Below are 25,088 nucleotides of genomic sequence, written 5' to 3' on the forward strand. Positions count from 1 at the left end.
TTGCTTGAGATTGAGTGTTGCGTGATTGGCCAACTAATGGTGAAGCGCACCAATTTTAAACTTCTGTATTTTTTTACCTATCTATTTTCTGCTATTTATTTTGCTGATGACGTGAGGGCTGCTGTTTGGTTGAATTCCAGAAAACAGGGATTTTACTGTATTTTGGATTCACTTTGAAAGAGGGCAGCACAGTTTGCGTAGTGGTTAACATATCGCTGTCACAGCGCTAACAACTGGGTTCGAATCCAGCGCTGCCTGGACACGTTCTCCACGTTTCTGGGTGGGTTTCCTCCGGGTGCTCCAGTTTCCTCCCTTCCCCCCCCCCAAATGAATCAGGCTTCCAAATATTCATAATTGCCCGTCTTCCAAATGGGGTTGTAGGTCCATTGCGTGCAATTGGGTGCAAGGGCTCGCGGGCCAGAAGGATTTGTTACCGTACTGTATGTTGACTTAAAATAAAACTTAACTTAGGAACTAGAGTCTGTTTCCGTTCATTTACAGTTGTCAAAGGGAACAGTTTTCAGAGATGTGAGAGAAGTGGTGACTAAGCAAAGCTGGGATATTAAATTGAAGATTCTAACAGTGCAAAGCAATGGTGGACTTCTGAAGATTCATTTTATCATTTGAAATGAATATACATTTCGTTCAGAAGAAAAATAATTCCTCCACAAGCAGCCAAGGAAGTTAAGATAAACAAAAAGGCCTGCGAAGTTGGCCACGTCTGAAGATCAGAGAATTCTAAAAGGCAGAAAAGACTCCAGGGCAAAAACAGATTGAAAGATTAACTCGTAAGAAATGTAAAAACTTTAAGAACTTCCAGAAGGAAAATATCTAAAATAATTGTTGACGCTTTGGAAGTTAAGACAGGGCCATTAATAATGCAGACTAACAAAACAAATATATTTCACTGTAGTTTAGATGTAGACTGTAAAATACTGGGAAACCAAGGGTGAAAAGACAAAACAATGAATATATGATAGGAAAATATTGAAAGGGCTGGATAAAGTGGATGTTTCCAGTGGGACCGTCTGGGACCAGAGGGCGCAGCCTCAGAATAAAACAGGGCTGAGGAGACATTCTTCAGCCAGAGGGCGGTGAGTCTGTAGGGAGTTTTTATGCACAAAAGCCGCGTTATCCCCTGCTCACATTATGGAAAACAGGCAAATTTACCTTTTGTTCAGAGGATGGAGAAAGCAGATTTCACAGCCCAAAACATCAGTGATGTATTTTTACCTTTGCTCTCTAAAGGACCCAGCATCGTATTTTTATGAGGACCATCAGAATTTGAACTGACAGCAGCCCCTTTTCTCCCACTGATGCTGTTCGAGCCCCTGAATTCCACCCACGAGTTGTCGGGACCTGATGGCTGGCAGTGTCACCCTCAGAAAGAAGTGGCTGTGTTGGTGGTAACCTTCTGAAATTCCCCAGATTCGTTAAAATTCCCAATGGCTTAGCAGACAACAAATCTCAAGAAATGAAAGGAGAGGGAAACTGAGAATTGCATGGCAGCTTTCACTGGGTAAACTTTGAAGGATTAGTAAGGAAATTATAACCAAGCATTCAGATAAGCCATTTTCAACCAGTTGTACAGCAACCTTGAGGATGTATGGATTTAGATCCCAACATCTGTGTTCCTCCCCACCACTGACCACATACCCCATGTTGAAGTTCGTCCTTCCAAAGTGCATCATTTCACACACCCAGATTAAATTCCGTCAACCACTTCTCTGCTTAACTCTCCACCCTGTCCATATCCTGTTGCAACCTTCGACAACCTTCTACACCAGCTATTCTCAACACTATTTTGGCTGTGGTCCCCTTAAGACTCTACTCAAAGTTTATGGGTCCCCTTGCCTGTGAAGCAGTTGTTTCATTGGTTTCTTCCTTACTTCTCTCCCACCAATTACATAAAAAAATAGAAAAAATATTTCAGTGACAACCCCCTTAAATGTGCTTTTCTCCACCTCCCCACCCCCCCCCACCCCACCCCAGGGGGATGTATGGGTTGTTAACTCTGTCTGTGACATCGCGGGCACCAGTCTTCACTCAATTGAGGACATCTACAAGAGGCGGAGTCTGAAGAAAGCAGCCTCTATCCTCAAAGAACCCCCCCCCCACCACAACCACCCAGGCTACCATCGGGGAAAAGCTACAGCTGAAGACGAGCAGTCAGCAGCATAAGGACAGCTTCATCCCCGCTGCCATCAGATTCCTGAATGATCAATGAACCAAAGGCCACTTTTTCTTGCACCTATTATTATTTATTTTGCAACATGTTTTTTATTAATTTAGACATACAGCTCGGTAACAGGACCATTCAGCCCATGAGCCCATGCTACCCAATTAACTTACAACGCTCAGCAGGGTTTTTCATTGAAGAGTGGGAGGAAACCAGAGCCCCCGGGGAAACCCATGCAGACGCGCAGAGAAGGGACCCCGGTTCCAATCGCTGGCACCGTGAACAGCGTTGTGCTGACCACTACATTATCTGCGATGCCCAAACCTTGTCTAAATGTTTGCACAGTGATGCTGCCCGAAAACGACGAACTTTGCACCATGTATGAGACAATAAATTCCAATTCTGATTCTGAGCCCTGTTCGGAATGAGGGAGCAGCGGTGTTAGAGCTCCAGTAACATGGGTTCAATCCTCGTCAGGTGTTCTCCCAGTGGACGATTGTCTTCCAGGTGCACTGCTTTCCTTGCGCATTCCAAAGATGTGCTGCTAAGTGAATTGACGACAGTAGCCCATTCACAGTGTAAGGTAAGAGGAAGGAGAATCAGGAAAAGTTGAAGGGCATGAAGGTAACACGCTGAAGCCCAGTATAGATTCAAGTAGCCAAATGTCCTCCTGTGACATAGCAAGTGAGTATGAAAACTAGCAGATGAGCTCGTCAGCTCAGTTCTATGAAAGAGAAATGGTGTTCAGCAAATTTCTGAGAACTCTTTGAGAGTGTAATAAGCAGGCGAAGAAAAAACGAGGGGCCAGCAAATTTGAAGTATTTGACATTCCAGAAGAGTTTTGATAAGAGTTTGTGGGGTGATTACTTTGGATAGAGGGTTGGTTAGCAGATATAAGAAAGTGTTAGATTAAACAGAGTCATTTTTCAGGTTGCTAACCTGCAATTGCCAGAATGCCCCAGGGCTTGTTGCTGGAGTCTCTATTTTAATGACTCAAGTCTTAAAAATATACAACAGAGTAAGTGGTGTGAAACAGGAAAGTCTGCAGACGCTGGGTTTGGCAGTGTGATAGAGACCTGCAAGAGAAACTCAGTAGGGTGTGCAGCATCTAGAGGAAGGGATGTTTCAGATTTAAGTCCATCATCGAGGTATGACCGTGCCCGAAACATCCCTTTGCCTTTTGTTTCTGTAGATGTTGCATGGCCTGCTAAATTTCTCCAGCACAACTGTGTGTTGCCCCACAATGTATTTTGTGAGGGATTAGAAGTTCAAATGAATAGAATATAATCAGGGAAAATGTAAGGGTATATAATTCGTTAATATGTACCTCAGTGACAGAGTGCTGACAGGGTATTGCACAGACAGAGGGGCAGGACTGGGGAAGTGTTGTACTGTCAGAGGGGGAGTACTGGGGGAGTGTTGCTCTGTCAGAGGGCAGGACTGGGAGAGTGTTGTACTGTCAGACGGCAGGACTGTGGGAGTGTTGCTCAGTCAGAGGGAAGGACTGTGGGAGTGTTGCTCTGTCAGACGGAAGGACTGTGGGAGTGTTGCTCTGTCAGAGGGCAGGACTGTGGGAGTGTTGCTCTGTCAGAGGGCAGGACTGGGGGAGTGTTGTACTGTCAGAGGGCAGGACTGGGGGAGTGTTGTACTGTCAGAGGGCAGGACTGGGGCATTGTTGTACTGTCAGAGGGCAGGACTGGGGGATTGTTGTACTGTCAGAGGGCAGGACTGGGGGAGTGTTGCACTGTCAGAGGGCAGGACTGAGGGATTGTTGTACTGTCAGAGGGCAGGACTGAGGAATTGTTGTACTGTCAGAGGGGCAGTACTGGGGGAGTGTTGCTCTGTCAGAGGGCAGGACTGGGAGAGTGTTGTACTGTCAGAGGGGCAGTACTGGGGGAGTGTTGCTCTGTCAGACGGCAGGACTGGGAGAGTGTTGTACTGTCAGACGGCAGGACTGTGGGAGTGTTGCTCTGTCAGAGGGAAGGACTGTGGGAGTGTTGCTCTGTCAGACGGAAGGACTGTGGGAGTGTTGCTCTGTCAGAGGGCAGGACTGTGGGAGTGTTGCTCTGTCAGAGGGCAGGACTGGGGGAGTGTTGTACTGTCAGAGGGCAGGACTGGGGGAGTGTTGAACTGTCAGAGGGCAGGACTGGGGCATTGTTGTACTGTCAGAGGGCAGGACTGGGGGATTGTTGTACTGTTAGAGGGCAGGACTGGGGGAGTGTTGCACTGTCAGAGGGCAGGACTGAGGGATGGTTGTACTGTCAGAGGGCAGGACTGAGGGATTGTTGTACTGTCAGAGGGCAGGACTGGGGGAGTGTTGCACTGTCAGAGGGCAGGACTGAGGGAGTGTTGGTTTGTCAGAGGGCAGGACTGGGGGAGTGTTGTACTGTCAAAGGGCAGGACTGGGAGTGTTGTACTGTCAGAGGGCAGGACTGGGGGAGTGTTGGTTTGTCAGAGGGCAGGACTGGGGGAGTGTTGTACTGTCAAAGGGCAGGACTGGGGGAGTGTTGTACTGTCAGAGGGCAGGAATGGGGGAGTGTTGCACTGTCAGAGGGCAGGACTGAGGGATTGTTGTACTGTCAGAGGGCAGGACTGGGGGAGTGTTGGTTTGTCAGAGGGCAGGACTGGGGGAGTGTTCTACTGTCAGAGGGCAGGACTGGGGGAGTGTTGCACTGTCAGAGGGCACGACTGAGGGATTGTTGTACTGTTAGAGGGCAGGACTGGGGGAGTGTTGTACTGTCAAAGGGCAGGACTGGGGGAGTGTTGTACTGTCAGAGGGCAGGACTGGGTGAGTGTTGCACTGTCAGAGGGCAGGACTGGGGGAGTGTGGTACTGTCAGAGGGCAGGACTGGGGGTTTGTTGTACTGTCAGAGGGCAGGACTGGGGGATTGTTGTACTGTCAGAGGACAGGACTGGGGGATTGTTGTACTGTCAGAGGGCAGGACTGGGGGATTGTTGTACTGTCAGAGGGCAGGACTGGGGGAGTGTTGTACTGTCAGAGGGCAGGACTGGGGGAGTGTTGTACTGTCAGAGGGCAGGACTGGGGGAGTGTTGCACTGTCAGAGGGCAGGACTGGGGGAGTGTTGCACTGTCAGAGGGCAGGACTGGGGGATTGTTGTACTGTCAGAGGGCAGGACTGGGGGAGTGTTGTACTGTCAGAGGGCAGGACTGGGGGATTGTTGTACTGTCAGAGGGCAGGACTGGGGGAGTGTTGTACTGTCAGAGGGCAGGACTGGGGGATTGTTGTACTGTCAGAGGGCAGGACTGGGGGAGTGTTGCTCTGTCAGAGGGCAGGACTGTGGGAGTGTTGCTCTGTCAGAGGGCAGGACTGGGGGAGTGTTGTACTGTCAGAGGGCAGGACTGGGGGAGTGTTGTACTGTCAGAGGGCAGGACTGGGGCATTGTTGTACTGTCAGAGGGCAGGACTGGGGGATTGTTGTACTGTCAGAGGGCAGGACTGGGGGAGTGTTGCACTGTCAGAGGGCAGGACTGAGGGATTGTTGTACTGTCAGAGGGCAGGACTGAGGGATTGTTGTACTGTCAGAGGGCAGGACTGAGGGATTGTTGTACTGTCAGAGGGCAGGACTGAGGGATTGTTGTACTGTCAGAGGGCAGGACTGGGGGAATGTTGTACTGTCAGGGGGCAGGACTGGGGGATTGTTGTACTGTCAGAGGGCAGGACTGGGGGATTGTTGTACTGTCAGAGGGCAGGACTGGGGGATTGTTGTACTGTCAGAGGGTAGGACTGGGGGATTGTTGTACTGTCAGAGGGCAGGACTGGGGGATTGTTGTACTGTCAGAGGGCAGGACTGGGGGATTGTTGTACTGTCAGAGGGCAGGACTGGGGGATTGTTGTACTGTCAGAGGGCAGGACTGGGGGATTGTTGTACTGTCAGAGGGCAGGACTGGGGGATTGTTGTACTGTCAGAGGGCAGGACTGGGGGATTGTTGTACTGTCAGAGGGCAGGACTGGGGGATTGTTGTACTGTCGGAGGGCAGGACTGGGGGAGTGTTGTACTATCAGAGGGCAGGACTGGGGGATTGTTGTACTGTCAGAGGGCAGGACGGGGGAGTGTTGTACTGTCAGAGGGAAGGACAGGGGGATTGTTGTACTGTCAGAGGGCAGGACTGGGGGATTGTTGTACTGTCAGAGGGCAGGACTGGGGGATTGTTGTACTGTCAGAGGGCAGGACTGGGGGAGTGTTGTACTGTCAGAGGGCAGGACTGGGGGAGTGTTGTACTGTCAGAGGGCAGGACAGGGGGATTGTTGTACTGTCAGAGGGCAGTACTGGGGGATTGTTGTACTGTCAGAGGGCAGGACTGGGGGATTGTTGTACTGTCAGAGGGCAGGACTGGGGGATTGTTGTACTGTCAGAGGGCAGGACTGGGGGAGTGTTGTACTGTCACAGGGCAGGACAGGGGGATTGTTGTACTGTCAGAGGGCAGGACTGGGGGATTGTTGTACTGTCAGAGGGCAGGACTGGGGGATTGTTGTACTGTCAGAGGGCAGGACTGGGGGAGTGTTGTACTGTCAGAGGGCAGGACTGGTGGAGTGTTGTACTGTCAGAGGGCAGGACTGGGGGATTGTTGTACTGTCAGAGGGCAGGACTGGGGGAGTGTTGTACTGTCAGAGGGCAGGACTGGGGGATTGTTGCACTGTCAGAGGGCAGGACTTGGGGAGTGTTGTACTGTCAGAGGGCAGGACTGGGGGAATGTCGTACTGTCAGAGGGCAGGACTGGGGGAGTGTTGTACTGTCAGAGGGCAGGACTGGGGGATTGTTGTACTGTCAGAGGGCAGGACTGGGGGAGTGTTGTACTGTCAGAGGGCAGGACTGGGGGATTGTTGCACTGTCAGAGGGCAGGACTTGGGGAGTGTTGTACTGTCAGAGGGCAGGACTGGGGGATTGTTGTACTGTCAGGGGGCAGGACTGAGGGATTGTTGTACTGTCAGAGGGCAGGACTGGGGGATTGTTGTACTGTCAGAGGGCAGGACTGGGGGAGTGTTGTACTGTCAGAGGGCAGGACTGGGGGATTGTTGCTCTGTCAGAGGGCAGGACTGGGGGATTGTTGCTCTGTCAGAGGGCAGGACTGGGGGATTGTTGCTCTGTCAGAGGGCAGGACTGGGGGATTGTTGTACTGTCAGAGGGCAGGACTGAGGGATTATTGCACTGTCAGAGGGCAGGACTGGGGTATTGTTGCTCTGTCAGAGGGCAGGACTGGGGGATTGTTGTACTGTCAGAGGGCAGGACTGGGGGAGTGTTTTACTGTCAGAGGGCAGGACTGGGGCATTGTTGTACTGTCAGAGGGCAGGACTGGGGGATTGTTGTACTGTCAGAGGGCAGGACTGGGGGAGTGTTGCACTGTCAGAGGGCAGGACTGAGGGATTGTTGTACTGTCAGAGGGCAGGACTGAGGGATTGTTGTACTGTCAGAGGGCAGGACTGAGGGATTGTTGTACTGTCAGAGGGCAGGACTGAGGGATTGTTGTACTGTCAGAGGGCAGGACTGGGGGAATGTTGTACTGTCAGGGGGCAGGACTGGGGGATTGTTGTACTGTCAGAGGGCAGGACTGGGGGATTGTTGTACTGTCAGAGGGCAGGACTGGGGGATTGTTGTACTGTCAGAGGGTAGGACTGGGGGATTGTTGTACTGTCAGAGGGCAGGACTGGGGGATTGTTGTACTGTCAGAGGGCAGGACTGGGGGATTGTTGTACTGTCAGAGGGCAGGACTGGGGGATTGTTGTACTGTCAGAGGGCAGGACTGGGGGATTGTTGTACTGTCAGAGGGCAGGACTGGGGGATTGTTGTACTGTCAGAGGGCAGGACTGGGGGATTGTTGTACTGTCAGAGGGCAGGACTGGGGGATTGTTGTACTGTCGGAGGGCAGGACTGGGGGAGTGTTGTACTATCAGAGGGCAGGACTGGGGGATTGTTGTACTGTCAGAGGGCAGGACTGGGAGTGTTGTACTGTCAGAGGGCAGGACTGGGGGAGTGTTGGTTTGTCAGAGGGCAGGACTGGGGGAGTGTTGTACTGTCAAAGGGCAGGACTGGGGGAGTGTTGTACTGTCAGAGGGCAGGAATGGGGGAGTGTTGCACTGTCAGAGGGCAGGACTGAGGGATTGTTGTACTGTCAGAGGGCAGGACTGGGGGAGTGTTGGTTTGTCAGAGGGCAGGACTGGGGGAGTGTTCTACTGTCAGAGGGCAGGACTGGGGGAGTGTTGTACTGTCAGAGGGAAGGACAGGGGGATTGTTGTACTGTCAGAGGGCAGGACTGGGGGATTGTTGTACTGTCAGAGGGCAGGACTGGGGGAGTGTTGTACTGTCAGAGGGCAGGACTGGGGCATTGTTGTACTGTCAGAGGGCAGGACTGGGGGATTGTTGTACTGTCAGAGGGCAGGACTGGGGGAGTGTTGCACTGTCAGAGGGCAGGACTGAGGGATTGTTGTACTGTCAGAGGGCAGGACTGAGGAATTGTTGTACTGTCAGAGGGGCAGTACTGGGGGAGTGTTGCTCTGTCAGAGGGCAGGACTGGGAGAGTGTTGTACTGTCAGAGGGGCAGTACTGGGGGAGTGTTGCTCTGTCAGAGGGCAGGACTGGGAGAGTGTTGTACTGTCAGACGGCAGGACTGTGGGAGTGTTGCTCTGTCAGAGGGAAGGACTGTGGGAGTGTTGCTCTGTCAGACGGAAGGACTGTGGGAGTGTTGCTCTGTCAGAGGGCAGTACTGTGGGAGTGTTGCTCTGTCAGAGGGCAGGACTGGGGGATTGTTGTACTGTCAGAGGGCAGGACTGGGGGAGTGTTGGTTTGTCAGAGGGCAGGACTGGGGGAGTGTTGTACTGTCAAAGGGCAGGACTGGGGGAGTGTTGTACTGTCAGAGGGCAGGAATGGGGGAGTGTTGCACTGTCAGAGGGCAGGACTGAGGGATTGTTGTACTGTCAGAGGGCAGGACTGGGGGAGTGTTGGTTTGTCAGAGGGCAGGACTGGGGGAGTGTTCTACTGTCAGAGGGCAGGACTGGGGGAGTGTTGCACTGTCAGAGGGCACGACTGAGGGATTGTTGTACTGTTAGAGGGCAGGACTGGGGGAGTGTTGTACTGTCAAAGGGCAGGACTGGGGGAGTGTTGTACTGTCAGAGGGCAGGACTGGGTGAGTGTTGCACTGTCAGAGGGCAGGACTGGGGGAGTGTGGTACTGTCAGAGGGCAGGACTGGGGGTTTGTTGTACTGTCAGAGGGCAGGACTGGGGGATTGTTGTACTGTCAGAGGACAGGACTGGGGGATTGTTGTACTGTCAGAGGGCAGGACTGGGGGATTGTTGTACTGTCAGAGGGCAGGACTGGGGGAGTGTTGTACTGTCAGAGGGCAGGACTGGGGGAGTGTTGTACTGTCAGAGGGCAGGACTGGGGGAGTGTTGCACTGTCAGAGGGCAGGACTGGGGGAGTGTTGCACTGTCAGAGGGCAGGACTGGGGGATTGTTGTACTGTCAGAGGGCAGGACTGGGGGAGTGTTGTACTGTCAGAGGGCAGGACTGGGGGATTGTTGTACTGTCAGAGGGCAGGACTGGGGGAGTGTTGTACTGTCAGAGGGCAGGACTGGGGGATTGTTGTACTGTCAGAGGGCAGGACTGGGGGAGTGTTGCTCTGTCAGAGGGCAGGACTGTGGGAGTGTTGCTCTGTCAGAGGGCAGGACTGGGGGAGTGTTGTACTGTCAGAGGGCAGGACTGGGGGAGTGTTGTACTGTCAGAGGGCAGGACTGGGGCATTGTTGTACTGTCAGAGGGCAGGACTGGGGGATTGTTGTACTGTCAGAGGGCAGGACTGGGGGAGTGTTGCACTGTCAGAGGGCAGGACTGAGGGATTGTTGTACTGTCAGAGGGCAGGACTGAGGGATTGTTGTACTGTCAGAGGGCAGGACTGAGGGATTGTTGTACTGTCAGAGGGCAGGACTGAGGGATTGTTGTACTGTCAGAGGGCAGGACTGGGGGAATGTTGTACTGTCAGGGGGCAGGACTGGGGGATTGTTGTACTGTCAGAGGGCAGGACTGGGGGATTGTTGTACTGTCAGAGGGCAGGACTGGGGGATTGTTGTACTGTCAGAGGGTAGGACTGGCGGATTGTTGTACTGTCAGAGGGCAGGACTGGGGGATTGTTGTACTGTCAGAGGGCAGGACTGGGGGATTGTTGTACTGTCAGAGGGCAGGACTGGGGGATTGTTGTACTGTCAGAGGGCAGGACTGGGGGATTGTTGTACTGTCAGAGGGCAGGACTGGGGGATTGTTGTACTGTCAGAGGGCAGGACTGGGGGATTGTTGTACTGTCAGAGGGCAGGACTGGGGGATTGTTGTACTGTCGGAGGGCAGGACTGGGGGAGTGTTGTACTATCAGAGGGCAGGACTGGGGGATTGTTGTACTGTCAGAGGGCAGGACGGGGGAGTGTTGTACTGTCAGAGGGAAGGACAGGGGGATTGTTGTACTGTCAGAGGGCAGGACTGGGGGATTGTTGTACTGTCAGAGGGCAGGACTGGGGGATTGTTGTACTGTCAGAGGGCAGGACTGGGGGAGTGTTGTACTGTCAGAGGGCAGGACTGGGGGAGTGTTGTACTGTCAGAGGGCAGGACAGGGGGATTGTTGTACTGTCAGAGGGCAGTACTGGGGGATTGTTGTACTGTCAGAGGGCAGGACTGGGGGATTGTTGTACTGTCAGAGGGCAGGACTGGGGGATTGTTGTACTGTCAGAGGGCAGGACTGGGGGAGTGTTGTACTGTCACAGGGCAGGACAGGGGGATTGTTGTACTGTCAGAGGGCAGGACTGGGGGATTGTTGTACTGTCAGAGGGCAGGAATGGGGGATTGTTGTACTGTCAGAGGGCAGGACTGGGGGAGTGTTGTACTGTCAAGGGCAGGACTGGGGGATTGTTGTACTGTCAGAGGGCAGGACTGGGGGAGTGTTGTACTGTCAGAGGGCAGGACTGGGGGAGTGTTGTACTGTCAGAGGGCAGGACTGGGGGATTGTTGTACTGTCAGAGGGCAGGACTGGGGGAGTGTTGTACTGTCAGAGGGCAGGACTGGGGGATTGTTGCACTGTCAGAGGGCAGGACTTGGGGAGTGTTGTACTGTCAGAGGGCAGGACTGGGGGAATGTCGTACTGTCAGAGGGCAGGACTGGGGGAGTGTTGTACTGTCAGAGGGCAGGACTGGGGGATTGTTGTACTGTCAGGGGGCAGGACTGGGGGAGTGTTGTACTGTCAGAGGGCAGGACTGGGGGATTGTTGCACTGTCAGAGGGCAGGACTTGGGGAGTGTTGTACTGTCAGAGGGCAGGACTGGGGGATTGTTGTACTGTCAGGGGGCAGGACTGAGGGATTGTTGTACTGTCAGAGGGCAGGACTGGGGGATTGTTGTACTGTCAGAGGGCAGGACTGGGGGAGTGTTGTACTGTCAGAGGGCAGGACTGGGGGATTGTTGCTCTGTCAGAGGGCAGGACTGGGGGATTGTTGCTCTGTCAGAGGGCAGGACTGGGGGATTGTTGCTCTGTCAGAGGGCAGGACTGGGGGATTGTTGTACTGTCAGAGGGCAGGACTGAGGGATTATTGCACTGTCAGAGGGCAGGACTGGGGTATTGTTGCTCTGTCAGAGGGCAGGACTGGGGGTTTGTTGTACTGTCAGAGGGCAGGACTGGGGGAGTGTTGTACTGTCAGAGGGCAGGACTGGGGCATTGTTGTACTGTCAGAGGGCAGGACTGGGGGATTGTTGTACTGTCAGAGGGCAGGACTGGGGGAGTGTTGCACTGTCAGAGGGCAGGACTGAGGGATTGTTGTACTGTCAGAGGGCAGGACTGAGGGATTGTTGTACTGTCAGAGGGCAGGACTGAGGGATTGTTGTACTGTCAGAGGGCAGGACTGAGGGATTGTTGTACTGTCAGAGGGCAGGACTGGGGGAATGTTGTACTGTCAGGGGGCAGGACTGGGGGATTGTTGTACTGTCAGAGGGCAGGACTGGGGGATTGTTGTACTGTCAGAGGGCAGGACTGGGGGATTGTTGTACTGTCAGAGGGTAGGACTGGGGGATTGTTGTACTGTCAGAGGGCAGGACTGGGGGATTGTTGTACTGTCAGAGGGCAGGACTGGGGGATTGTTGTACTGTCAGAGGGCAGGACTGGGGGATTGTTGTACTGTCAGAGGGCAGGACTGGGGGATTGTTGTACTGTCAGAGGGCAGGACTGGGGGATTGTTGTACTGTCAGAGGGCAGGACTGGGGGATTGTTGTACTGTCAGAGGGCAGGACTGGGGGATTGTTGTACTGTCGGAGGGCAGGACTGGGGGAGTGTTGTACTATCAGAGGGCAGGACTGGGGGATTGTTGTACTGTCAGAGGGCAGGACGGGGGAGTGTTGTACTGTCAGAGGGAAGGACAGGGGGATTGTTGTACTGTCAGAGGGCAGGACTGGGGGATTGTTGTACTGTCAGAGGGCAGGACTGGGGGAGTGTTGTACTGTCAGAGGGCAGGACTGGGGCATTGTTGTACTGTCAGAGGGCAGGACTGGGGGATTGTTGTACTGTCAGAGGGCAGGACTGGGGGAGTGTTGCACTGTCAGAGGGCAGGACTGAGGGATTGTTGTACTGTCAGAGGGCAGGACTGAGGAATTGTTGTACTGTCAGAGGGGCAGTACTGGGGGAGTGTTGCTCTGTCAGAGGGCAGGACTGGGAGAGTGTTGTACTGTCAGAGGGGCAGTACTGGGGGAGTGTTGCTCTGTCAGAGGGCAGGACTGGGAGAGTGTTGTACTGTCAGACGGCAGGACTGGGGGAGTGTTGTACTGTCAGAGGGCAGGACTGGGGGAGTGTTGAACTGTCAGAGGGCAGGACTGGGGCATTGTTGTACTGTCAGAGGGCAGGACTGGGGGATTGTTGTACTGTTAGAGGGCAGGACTGGGGGAGTGTTGCACTGTCAGAGGGCAGGACTGAGGGATGGTTGTACTGTCAGAGGGCAGGACTGAGGGATTGTTGTACTGTCAGAGGGCAGGACTGGGGGAGTGTTGCACTGTCAGAGGGCAGGACTGAGGGAGTGTTGGTTTGTCAGAGGGCAGGACTGGGGGAGTGTTGTACTGTCAAAGGGCAGGACTGGGAGTGTTGTACTGTCAGAGGGCAGGACTGGGGGAGTGTTGGTTTGTCAGAGGGCAGGACTGGGGGAGTGTTGTACTGTCAAAGGGCAGGACTGGGGGAGTGTTGTACTGTCAGAGGGCAGGAATGGGGGAGTGTTGCACTGTCAGAGGGCAGGACTGAGGGATTGTTGTACTGTCAGAGGGCAGGACTGGGGGAGTGTTGGTTTGTCAGAGGGCAGGACTGGGGGAGTGTTGTACTGTCAGAGGGCAGGACTGGGGGAGTGTTGCACTGTCAGAGGGCACGACTGAGGGATTGTTGTACTGTTAGAGGGCAGGACTGGGGGAGTGTTGTACTGTCAAAGGGCAGGACTGGGGGAGTGTTGTACTGTCAGAGGGCAGGACTGGGTGAGTGTTGCACTGTCAGAGGGCAGGACTGGGGGAGTGTGGTACTGTCAGAGGGCAGGACTGGGGGTTTGTTGTACTGTCAGAGGGCAGGACTGGGGGATTGTTGTACTGTCAGAGGACAGGACTGGGGGATTGTTGTACTGTCAGAGGGCAGGACTGGGGGATTGTTGTACTGTCAGAGGGCAGGACTGGGGGAGTGTTGTACTGTCAGAGGGCAGGACTGGGGGAGTGTTGTACTGTCAGAGGGCAGGACTGGGGGAGTGTTGTACTGTCAGAGGGCAGGACTGGGGCATTGTTGTACTGTCAGAGGGCAGGACTGGGGGATTGTTGTACTGTCAGAGGGCAGGACTGGGGGAGTGTTGCACTGTCAGAGGGCAGGACTGAGGGATTGTTGTACTGTCAGAGGGCAGGACTGAGGGATTGTTGTACTGTCAGAGGGCAGGACTGAGGGATTGTTGTACTGTCAGAGGGCAGGACTGAGGGATTGTTGTACTGTCAGAGGGCAGGACTGGGGGAATGTTGTACTGTCAGGGGGCAGGACTGGGGGATTGTTGTACTGTCAGAGGGCAGGACTGGGGGATTGTTGTACTGTCAGAGGGCAGGACTGGGGGATTGTTGTACTGTCAGAGGGTAGGACTGGGGGATTGTTGTACTGTCAGAGGGCAGGACTGGGGGATTGTTGTACTGTCAGAGGGCAGGACTGGGGGATTGTTGTACTGTCAGAGGGCAGGACTGGGGGATTGTTGTACTGTCAGAGGGCAGGACTGGGGGATTGTTGTACTGTCAGAGGGCAGGACTGGGGGATTGTTGTACTGTCAGAGGGCAGGACTGGGGGATTGTTGTACTGTCAGAGGGCAGGACTGGGGGATTGTTGTACTGTCGGAGGGCAGGACTGGGGGAGTGTTGTACTATCAGAGGGCAGGACTGGGGGATTGTTGTACTGTCAGAGGGCAGGACGGGGGAGTGTTGTACTGTCAGAGGGAAGGACAGGGGGATTGTTGTACTGTCAGAGGGCAGGACTGGGGGATTGTTGTACTGTCAGAGGGCATGACTGGGGGAGTGTTGTACTGTCAGAGGGCAGGACTGGGGGATTGTTGTACTGTCGGAGGGCAGGACTGGGGGAGTGTTGTACTATCAGAGGGCAGGACTGGGGGATTGTTGTACTGTCAGAGGGCAGGACGGGGGAGTGTTGTACTGTCAGAGGGAAGGACTGGGGGATTGTTGTACTGTCAGAGGGCAGGACTGGGGGATTGTTGTACTGTCAGAGGGCAGGACTGGGGGAGTGTTGTTCTGTCAGAGGGCAGGACTGGGGGAGTGTTGTACTGTCAGAGGGCAGGACAGGGGGATTGTTGTACTGTCAGAGGGCAGTACTGGGGGATTGTTGTACTGTCAGAGGGCAGGACTGGGGGATTGTTGTACTGTCAGAGGGCAGGACTGGGGGATTGTTGTACTGTCAGAGGGCAGGACTGGGGGAGTGTTGTACTGTCACAGGGCAGGACAGGGGGATTGTTGTACTGTCAGAGGGCAGGACTGGGGGATTGTTGTACTGTCAGAGGGCAGGACTGGGGGATTGTTGTACTGTCAGAGGGCAGGACTGGGGGAGTGTTGTACTGTCAAGGGCAGGACTGGGGGATTGTTGTACTGTCAGAGGGCAGGACTGGGGGAGTGTTGTACTGTCAGAGGGCAGGACTGGGGGAGTGTTGTACTGTCAGAGGGCAGGACTGGGGGATTGTTGTACTGTCAGAGGGCAGGACTGGGGGAGTGTTGTACTGTCAGAGGGCAGGACTGGGGGATTGTTCCACTGTCAGAGGGCAGGACTTGGGGAGTGTTGTACTGTCAGAGGGCAGGACTGGGGGAATGTTGTACTGTCAGAGGGCAGGACTGGGGGAGTGTTGTACTGTCAGAGGGCAGGACTGGGGGATTGTTGTACTGTCAGAGGGCAGGACTGGGGGAGTGTTGTACTGTCAGAGGGCAGGACTGGGGGATTGTTGCACTGTCAGAGGGCAGGACTTGGGGAGTGTTGTACTGTCAGAGGGCAGGACTGGGGGATTGTTGTACTGTCAGGGGGCAGGACTGAGGGATTGTTGTACTGTCAGAGGGCAGGACTGGGGGATTGTTGTACTGTCAGAGGGCAGGACTGGGGGAGTGTTGTACTGTCAGAGGGCAGGACTGGGGGATTGTTGCTCTGTCAGAGGGCAGGACTGGGGGATTGTTGCTCTGTCAGAGGGCAGGACTGGGGGATTGTTGCTCTGTCAGAGGGCAGGACTGGGGGATTGTTGTACTGTCAGAGGGCAGGACTGAGGGATTATTGCACTGTCAGAGGGCAGGACTGGGGTATTGTTGCTCTGTCAGAGGGCAGGACTGGGGGATTGTTGTACTGTCAGAGGGCAGGACTGGGGGAGTGTTGTACTGTCAGAGGGCAGGACTGGGGCATTGTTGTACTGTCAGAGGGCAGGACTGGGGGATTGTTGTACTGTCAGAGGGCAGGACTGGGCGAGTGTTGCACTGTCAGAGGGCAGGACTGAGGGATTGTTGTACTGTCAGAGGGCAGGACTGAGGGATTGTTGTACTGTCAGAGGGCAGGACTGAGGGATTGTTGTACTGTCAGAGGGCAGGACTGAGGGATTGTTGTACTGTCGGAGGGCAGGACTGGGGGAATGTTGTACTGTCAGGGGGCAGGACTGGGGGATTGTTGTACTGTCAGAGGGCAGGACTGGGGGATTGTTGTACTGTCAGAGGGCAGGACTGGGGGATTGTTGTACTGTCAGTAGGTAGGACTGGGCGATTGTTGTACTGTCAGAGGGCAGGACTGGGGGATTGTTGTACTGTCAGAGGGCAGGACTGGGGGATTGTTGTACTGTCAGAGGGCAGGACTGGGGGATTGTTGTACTGTCAGAGGGCAGGACTGGGGGATTGTTGTACTGTCAGAGGGCAGGACTGGGGGATTGTTGTACTGTCAGAGGGCAGGACTGGGGGATTGTTGTACTGTCAGAGGGCAGGACTGGGGGATTGTTGTACTGTCGGAGGGCAGGACTGGGGGAGTGTTGTACTATCAGAGGGCAGGACTGGGGGATTGTTGTACTGTCAGAGGGCAGGACGGGGGAGTGTTGTACTGTCAGAGGGAAGGACAGGGGGATTGTTGTACTGTCAGAGGGCAGGACTGGGGGATTGTTGTACTGTCAGAGGGCAGGACTGGGGGAGTGTTGTACTGTCAGAGGGCAGGACTGGGGGATTGTTGTACTGTCGGAGGGCAGGACTGGGGGAGTGTTGTACTATCAGAGGGCAGGACTGGGGGATTGTTGTACTGTCAGAGGGCAGGACGGGGGAGTGTTGTACTGTCAGAGGGAAGGACTGGGGGATTGTTGTACTGTCAGAGGGCAGGACTGGGGGATTGTTGTACTGTCAGAGGGCAGGACTGGGGGAGTGTTGTACTGTCAGAGGGCAGGACTGGGGGAGTGTTGTACTGTCAGAGGGCAGGACAGGGGGATTGTTGTACTGTCAGAGGGCAGTACTGGGGGATTGTTGTAATGTCAGAGGGCAGGACTGGGGGATTGTTGTACTGTCAGAGGGCAGGACTGGGGGATTGTTGTACTGTCAGAGGGCAGGACTGGGGGAGTGTTGTACTGTCACAGGGCAGGACTGGGGGATTGTTGTACTGTCAGAGGGCAGGACTGGGGGAGTGTTGCACTGTCAGAGGGCAGGACTGAGGGATTGTTGTACTGTCAGAGGGCAGGACTGAGGAATTGTTGTACTGTCAGAGGGGCAGTACTGGGGGAGTGTTGCTCTGTCAGAGGGCAGGACTGGGAGAGTGTTGTACTGTCAGAGGGGCAGTACTGGGGGAGTGTTGCTCTGTCAGAGGGCAGGACTGGGAGAGTGTTGTACTGTCAGACGGCAGGACTGTGGGAGTGTTGCTCTGTCAGAGGGAAGGACTGTGGGAGTGTTGCTCTGTCAGACGGAAGGACTGTGGGAGTGTTGCTCTGTCAGAGGGCAGGACTGTGGGAGTGTTGCTCTGTCAGAGGGCAGGACTGGGGGAGTGTTGTACTGTCAGAGGGCAGGACTGGGGGAGTGTTGGACTGTCAGAGGGCAGGACTGGGGCATTGTTGTACTGTCAGAGGGCAGGACTGAGGGATGGTTGTACTGTCAGAGGGCAGGACTGAGGGATTGTTGTACTGTCAGAGGGCAGGACTGGGGGAGTGTTGCACTGTCAGAGGGCAGGACTGAGGGAGTGTTGGTTTGTCAGAGGGCAGGACTGGGGGAGTGTTGTACTGTCAAAGGGCAGGACTGGGAGTGTTGTACTGTCAGAGGGCAGGACTGGGGGAGTGTTGGTTTGTCAGAGGGCAGGACTGGGGGAGTGTTGTACTGTCAAAGGGCAGGACTGGGGGAGTGTTGTACTGTCAGAGGGCAGGAATGGGGGAGTGTTGCACTGTCAGAGGGCAGGACTGAGGGATTGTTGTACTGTCAGAGGGCAGGACTGGGGGAGTGTTGGTTTGTCAGAGGGCAGGACTGGGGGAGTGTTGTACTGTCAGAGGGCAGGACTGGGGGAGTGTTGCACTGTCAGAGGGCACGACTGAGGGATTGTTGTACTGTTAGAGGGCAGGACTGGGGGAGTGTTGTACTGTCAAAGGGCAGGACTGGGGGAGTGTTGTACTGTCAGAGGGCAGGACTGGGTGAGTGTTGCACTGTCAGAGGGCAGGACTGGGGGAGTGTGGTACTGTCAGAGGGCAGGACTGGGGGTTTGTTGTACTGTCAGAGGGCAGGACTGGGGGATTGTTGTACTGTCAGAGGACAGGACTGGGGGATTGTTGTACTGTCAGAGGGCAGGACTGGGGGATTGTTGTACTGTCAGAGGGCAGGACTGGGGGAGTGTTGTACTGTCAGAGGGCAGGACTGGGGGAGTGTTGTACTGTCAGAGGGCAGGACTGGGGGAGTGTTGCACTGTCAGAGGGCAGGACTGGGGGAGAGTTGCACTGTCAGAGGGCAGGACTGGGGGATTGTTGTACTGTCAGAGGGCAGGACTGGGGGAGTGTTGTACTGTCAGAGGGCAGGACTGGGGGATTGTTGTACTGTCAGAGGGCAGGACTGGGGGAGTGTTGTACTGTCAGAGGGCAGGACTGGGGGATTGTTGTACTGTCAGAGGGCAGGACTGGGGGAGTGTTGCTCTGTCAGAGGGCAGGACTGTGGGAGTGTTGCTCTGTCAGAGGGCAGGACTGGGGGAGTGTTGTACTGTCAGAGGGCAGGACTGGGGGAGTGTTGTACTGTCAGAGGGCAGGACTGGGGCATTGTTGTACTGTCAGAGGGCAGGACTGGGGGATTGTTGTACTGTCAGAGGGCAGGACTGGGGGAGTGTTGCACTGTCAGAGGGCAGGACTGAGGGATTGTTGTACTGTCAGAGGGCAGGACTGAGGGATTGTTGTACTGTCAGAGGGCAGGACTGAGGGATTGTTGTACTGTCAGAGGGCAGGACTGAGGGATTGTTGTACTGTCAGAGGGCAGGACTGGGGGAATGTTGTACTGTCAGGGGGCAGGACTGGGGGATTGTTGTACTGTCAGAGGGCAGGACTGGGGGATTGTTGTACTGTCAGAGGGCAGGACTGGGGGATTGTTGTACTGTCAGAGGGTAGGACTGGGGGATTGTTGTACTGTCAGAGGGCAGGACTGGGGGATTGTTGTACTGTCAGAGGGCAGGACTGGGGGATTGTTGTACTGTCAGAGGGCAGGACTGGGGGATTGTTGTACTGTCAGAGGGCAGGACTGGGGGATTGTTGTACTGTCAGAGGGCAGGACTGGGGGATTGTTGTACTGTCAGAGGGCAGGACTGGGGGATTGTTGTACTGTCAGAGGGCAGGACTGGGGGATTGTTGTACTGTCGGAGGGCAGGACTGGGGGAGTGTTGTACTATCAGAGGGCAGGACTGGGGGATTGTTGTACTGTCAGAGGGCAGGACGGGGGAGTGTTGTACTGTCAGAGGGAAGGACAGGGGGATTGTTGTACTGTCAGAGGGCAGGACTGGGGGATTGTTGTACTGTCAGAGGGCAGGACTGGGGGATTGTTGTACTGTCAGAGGGCAGGACTGGGGGAGTGTTGTACTGTCAGAGGGCAGGACTGGGGGAGTGTTGTACTGTCAGAGGGCAGGACAGGGGGATTGTTGTACTGTCAGAGGGCAGTACTGGGGGATTGTTGTACTGTCAGAGGGCAGGACTGGGGGATTGTTGTACTGTCAGAGGGCAGGACTGGGGGATTGTTGTACTGTCAGAGGGCAGGACTGGGGGAGTGTTGTACTGTCACAGGGCAGGACAGGGGGATTGTTGTGCTGTCAGAGGGCAGGACTGGGGGATTGTTGTACTGTCAGAGGGCAGGACTGGGGGATTGTTGTACTGTCAGAGGGCAGGACTGTGGGAGTGTTGTACTGTCAAGGGCAGGACTGGGGGATTGTTGTACTGTCAGAGGGAAGGACTGGGGGAGTGTTGTACTGTCAGAGGGCAGGACTGGGGGAGTGTTGTACTGTCAGAGGGCAGGACTGGGGGATTGTTGTACTGTCAGAGGGCAGGACTGGGGGAGTGTTGTACTGTCAGAGCGCAGGACTGGGGGATTGTTGCACTGTCAGAGGGCAGGACTTGGGGAGTGTTGTACTGTCAGAGGGCAGGACTGGGGGAATGTCGTACTGTCAGAGGGCAGGACTGGGGGAGTGTTGTACTGTCAGAGGGCAGGACTGGGGGATTGTTGTACTGTCAGAGGGCAGGACTGGGGGAGTGTTGTACTGTCAGAGGGCAGGACTGGGGGATTGTTGCACTGTCAGAGGGCAGGACTTGGGGAGTGTTGTACTGTCAGAGGGCAGGACTGGGGGATTGTTGTACTGTCAGGGGGCAGGACTGAGGGATTGTTGTACTGTCAGAGGGCAGGACTGGGGGATTGTTGTACTGTCAGAGGGCAGGACTGGGGGAGTGTTGTACTGTCAGAGGGCAGGACTGGGGGATTGTTGCTCTGTCAGAGGGCAGGACTGGGGGATTGTTGCTCTGTCAGAGGGCAGGACTGGGGGATTGTTGCTCTGTCAGAGGGCAGGACTGGGGGATTGTTGTACTGTCAGAGGGCAGGACTGAGGGATTATTGCACTGTCAGAGGGCAGGACTGGGGTATTGTTGCCCTGTCAGAGGGCAGGACTGGGGGATTGTTGTACTGTCAGAGGGCAGGACTGGGGGAGTGTTGTACTGTCAGAGGGCAGGACTGGGGCATTGTTGTACTGTCAGAGGGCAGGACTGGGGGATTGTTGTACTGTCAGAGGGCAGGACTGGGGGAGTGTTGCACTGTCAGAGGGCAGGACTGAGGGATTGTTGTACTGTCAGAGGGCAGGACTGAGGGATTGTTGTACTGTCAGAGGGCAGGACTGAGGGATTGTTGTACTGTCAGAGGGCAGGACTGAGGGATTGTTGTACTGTCAGAGGGCAGGACTGGGGGAATGTTGTACTGTCAGGGGGCAGGACTGGGGGATTGTTGTACTGTCAGAGGGCAGGACTGGGGGATTGTTGTACTGTCAGAGGGCAGGACTGGGGGATTGTTGTACTGTCAGAGGGTAGGACTGGGGGATTGTTGTACTGTCAGAGGGCAGGACTGGGGGATTGTTGTACTGTCAGAGGGCAGGACTGGGGGATTGTTGTACTGTCAGAGGGCAGGACTGGGGGATTGTTGTACTGTCAGAGGGCAGGACTGGGGGATTGTTGTACTGTCAGAGGGCAGGACTGGGGGATTGTTGTACTGTCAGAGGGCAGGACTGGGGGATTGTTGTACTGTCAGAGGGCAGGACTGGGGGATTGTTGTACTGTCGGAGGGCAGGACTGGGGGAGTGTTGTACTATCAGAAGGCAGGACTGGGGGATTGTTGTACTGTCAGAGGGCAGGACAGGGGGAGTGTTGTACTGTCAGAGGGAAGGACAGGGGGATTGTTGTACTGTCAGAGGGCAGGACTGGGGGATTGTTGTACTGTCAGAGGGCAGGACTGGGGGAGTGTTGTACTGTCAGAGGGCAGGACTGGGGCATTGTTGTACTGTCAGAGGGCAGGACTGGGGGATTGTTGTACTGTCAGAGGGCAGAACTGGGGGAGTGTTGCACTGTCAGAGGGCAGGACTGAGGGATTGTTGTACTGTCAGAGGGCAGGACTGAGGAATTGTTGTACTGTCAGAGGGGCAGTACTGGGGGAGTGTTGCTCTGTCAGAGGGCAGGACTGGGAGAGTGTTGTACTGTCAGAGGGGCAGTACTGGGGGAGTGTTGCTCTGTCAGAGGGCAGGACTGGGAGAGTGTTGTACTGTCAGACGGCAGGACTGTGGGAGTGTTGCTCTGTCAGAGGGAAGGACTGTGGGAGTGTTGCTCTGTCAGACGGAAGGACTGTGGGAGTGTTGCTCTGTCAGAGGGCAGGACTGTGGGAGTGTTGCTCTGTCAGAGGGCAGGACTGGGGGAGTGTTGTACTGTCAGAGGGCAGGACTGGGGGAGTGTTGAACTGTCAGAGGGCAGGACTGGGGCATTGTTGTACTGTCAGAGGGCAGGACTGGGGGATTGTTGTACTGTTAGAGGGCAGGACTGGGGGAGTGTTGCACTGTCAGAGGGCAGGACTGAGGGATGGTTGTACTGTCAGAGGGCAGGACTGAGGGATTGTTGTACTGTCAGAGGGCAGGACTGGGGGATTGTTGTACTGTCAGAGGGCAGGACTGGGGGAGTGTTGTACTGTCAGAGGGCAGGACTGGGGGAGTGTTGTACTGTCAGAGGGCAGGACAGGGGGATTGTTGTACTGTCAGAGGGCAGTACTGGGGGATTGTTGTACTGTCAGAGGGCAGGACTGGGGGATTGTTGTACTGTCAGAGGGCAGGACTGGGGGATTGTTGTACTGTCAGAGGGCAGGACTGGGGGAGTGTTGTACTGTCACAGGGCAGGACAGGGGGATTGTTGTACTGTCAGAGGGCAGGACTGGGGGATTGTTGTACTGTCAGAGGGCAGGACTGGGGGATTGTTGTACTGTCAGAGGGCAGGACTGGGGGAGTGTTGTACTGTCAAGGGCAGGACTGGGGGATTGTTGTACTGTCAGAGGGCAGGACTGGGGGAGTGTTGTACTGTCAGAGGGCAGGACTGGGGGAGTGTTGTACTGTCAGAGGGCAGGACTGGGGGATTGTTGTACTGTCAGAGGGCAGGACTGGGGGAGTGTTGTACTGTCAGAGGGCAGGACTGGGGGATTGTTGCACTGTCAGAGGGCAGGACTTGGGGAGTGTTGTACTGTCAGAGGGCAGGACTGGGGGAATGTCGTACTGTCAGAGGGCAGGACTGGGGGAGTGTTGTACTGTCAGAGGGCAGGACTGGGGGATTGTTGTACTGTCAGAGGGCAGGACTGGGGGAGTGTTGTACTGTCAGAGGGCAGGACTGGGGGATTGTTGCACTGTCAGAGGGCAGGACTTGGGGAGTGTTGTACTGTCAGAGGGCAGGACTGGGGGATTGTTGTACTGTCAGGGGGCAGGACTGAGGGATTGTTGTACTGTCAGAGGGCAGGACTGGGGGATTGTTGTACTGTCAGAGGGCAGGACTGGGGGAGTGTTGTACTGTCAGAGGGCAGGACTGGGGGATTGTTGCTCTGTCAGAGGGCAGGACTGGGGGATTGCTGCTCTGTCAGAGGGCAGGACTGGGGGATTGTTGCTCTGTCAGAGGGCAGGACTGGGGGATTGTTGTACTGTCAGAGGGCAGGACTGAGGGATTATTGCACTGTCAGAGGGCAGGACTGGGGTATTGTTGCTCTGTCAGAGGGCAGGACTGGGGGATTGTTGTACTGTCAGAGGGCAGGACTGGGGGAGTGTTGTACTGTCAGAGGGCAGGACTGGGGCATTGTTGTACTGTCAGAGGGCAGGACTGGGGGATTGTTGTACTGTCAGAGGGCAGGACTGGGGGAGTGTTGCACTGTCAGAGGGCAGGACTGAGGGATTGTTGTACTGTCAGAGGGCAGGACTGAGGGATTGTTGTACTGTCAGAGGGCAGGACTGAGGGATTGTTGTACTGTCAGAGGGCAGGACTGAGGGATTGTTGTACTGTCAGAGGGCAGGACTGGGGGAATGTTGTACTGTCAGGGGGCAGGACTGGGGGATTGTTGTACTGTCAGAGGGCAGGACTGAGGGATTGTTGTACTGTCAGAGGGCAGGACTGGGGGATTGTTGTACTGTCAGAGGGTAGGACTGGGGGATTGTTGTACTGTCAGAGGGCAGGACTGGGGGATTGTTGTACTGTCAGAGGGCAGGACTGGGGGATTGTTGTACTGTCAGAGGGCAGGACTGGGGGATTGTTGTACTGTCAGAGGGCAGGACTGGGGGATTGTTGTACTGTCAGAGGGCAGGACTGGGGGATTGTTGTACTGTCAGAGGGCAGGACTGGGGGATTGTTGTACTGTCAGAGGGCAGGACTGGGGGATTGTTGTACTGTCGGAGGGCAGGACTGGGGGAGTGTTGTACTATCAGAAGGCAGGACTGGGGGATTGTTGTACTGTCAGAGGGCAGGACGGGGGAGTGTTGTACTGTCAGAGGGAAGGACAGGGGGATTGTTGTACTGTCAGAGGGCAGGACTGGGGGATTGTTGTACTGTCAGAGGGCAGGACTGGGGGAGTGTTGTACTGTCAGAGGGCAGGACTGGGGCATTGTTGTACTGTCAGAGGGCAGGACTGGGGGATTGTTGTACTGTCAGAGGGCAGGACTGGGGGAGTGTTGCACTGTCAGAGGGCAGGACTGAGGGATTGTTGTACTGTCAGAGGGCAGGACTGAGGAATTGTTGTACTGTCAGAGGGGCAGTACTGGGGGAGTGTTGCTCTGTCAGAGGGCAGGACTGGGAGAGTGTTGTACTGTCAGAGGGGCAGTACTGGGGGAGTGTTGCTCTGTCAGAGGGCAGGACTGGGAGAGTGTTGTACTGTCAGACGGCAGGACTGTGGGAGTGTTGCTCTGTCAGAGGGAAGGACTGTGGGAGTGTTGCTCTGTCAGACGGAAGGACTGTGGGAGTGTTGCTCTGTCAGAGGGCAGGACTGTGGGAGTGTTGCTCTGTCAGAGGGCAGGACTGGGGGAGTGTTGTACTGTCAGAGGGCAGGACTGGGGGAGTGTTGAACTGTCAGAGGGCAGGACTGGGGCATTGTTGTACTGTCAGAGGGCAGGACTGGGGGATTGTTGTACTTTTAGAGGGCAGGACTGGGGGAGTGTTGCACTGTCAGAGGGCAGGACTGAGGGATGGTTGTACTGTCAGAGGGCAGGACTGAGGGATTGTTGTACTGTCAGAGGGCAGGACTGGGGGAGTGTTGCACTGTCAGAGGGCAGGACTGAGGGAGTGTTGGTTTGTCAGAGGGCAGGACTGGGGGAGTGTTGTACTGTCAAAGGGCAGGACTGGGAGTGTTGTACTGTCAGAGGGCAGGACTGGGGGA

At 55.3% G+C, this 25,088-nt stretch overlaps 1 long non-coding RNA gene across 1 annotated transcript in view; it reads left to right on the plus strand.

Moving 5' to 3' along the window:
* The first annotated feature begins 2,595 nt into the window (after positions 1 to 2,595).
* LOC138748183 (uncharacterized) overlaps positions 2,596 to 25,088 on the plus strand; it is a 401,110-nt gene continuing 378,617 nt past the window's right edge. The window contains exon 1 of the long non-coding RNA XR_011347856.1: positions 2,596 to 2,762. This is a non-coding gene — a long non-coding RNA (uncharacterized lncRNA). The remainder of the gene's footprint in view (positions 2,763 to 25,088) is intronic.

This window comes from Narcine bancroftii, chromosome 13 (assembly GCF_036971445.1).
Source record: "Narcine bancroftii isolate sNarBan1 chromosome 13, sNarBan1.hap1, whole genome shotgun sequence".
Classification (NCBI taxonomy): Eukaryota; Metazoa; Chordata; class Chondrichthyes; order Torpediniformes; family Narcinidae; genus Narcine; species Narcine bancroftii.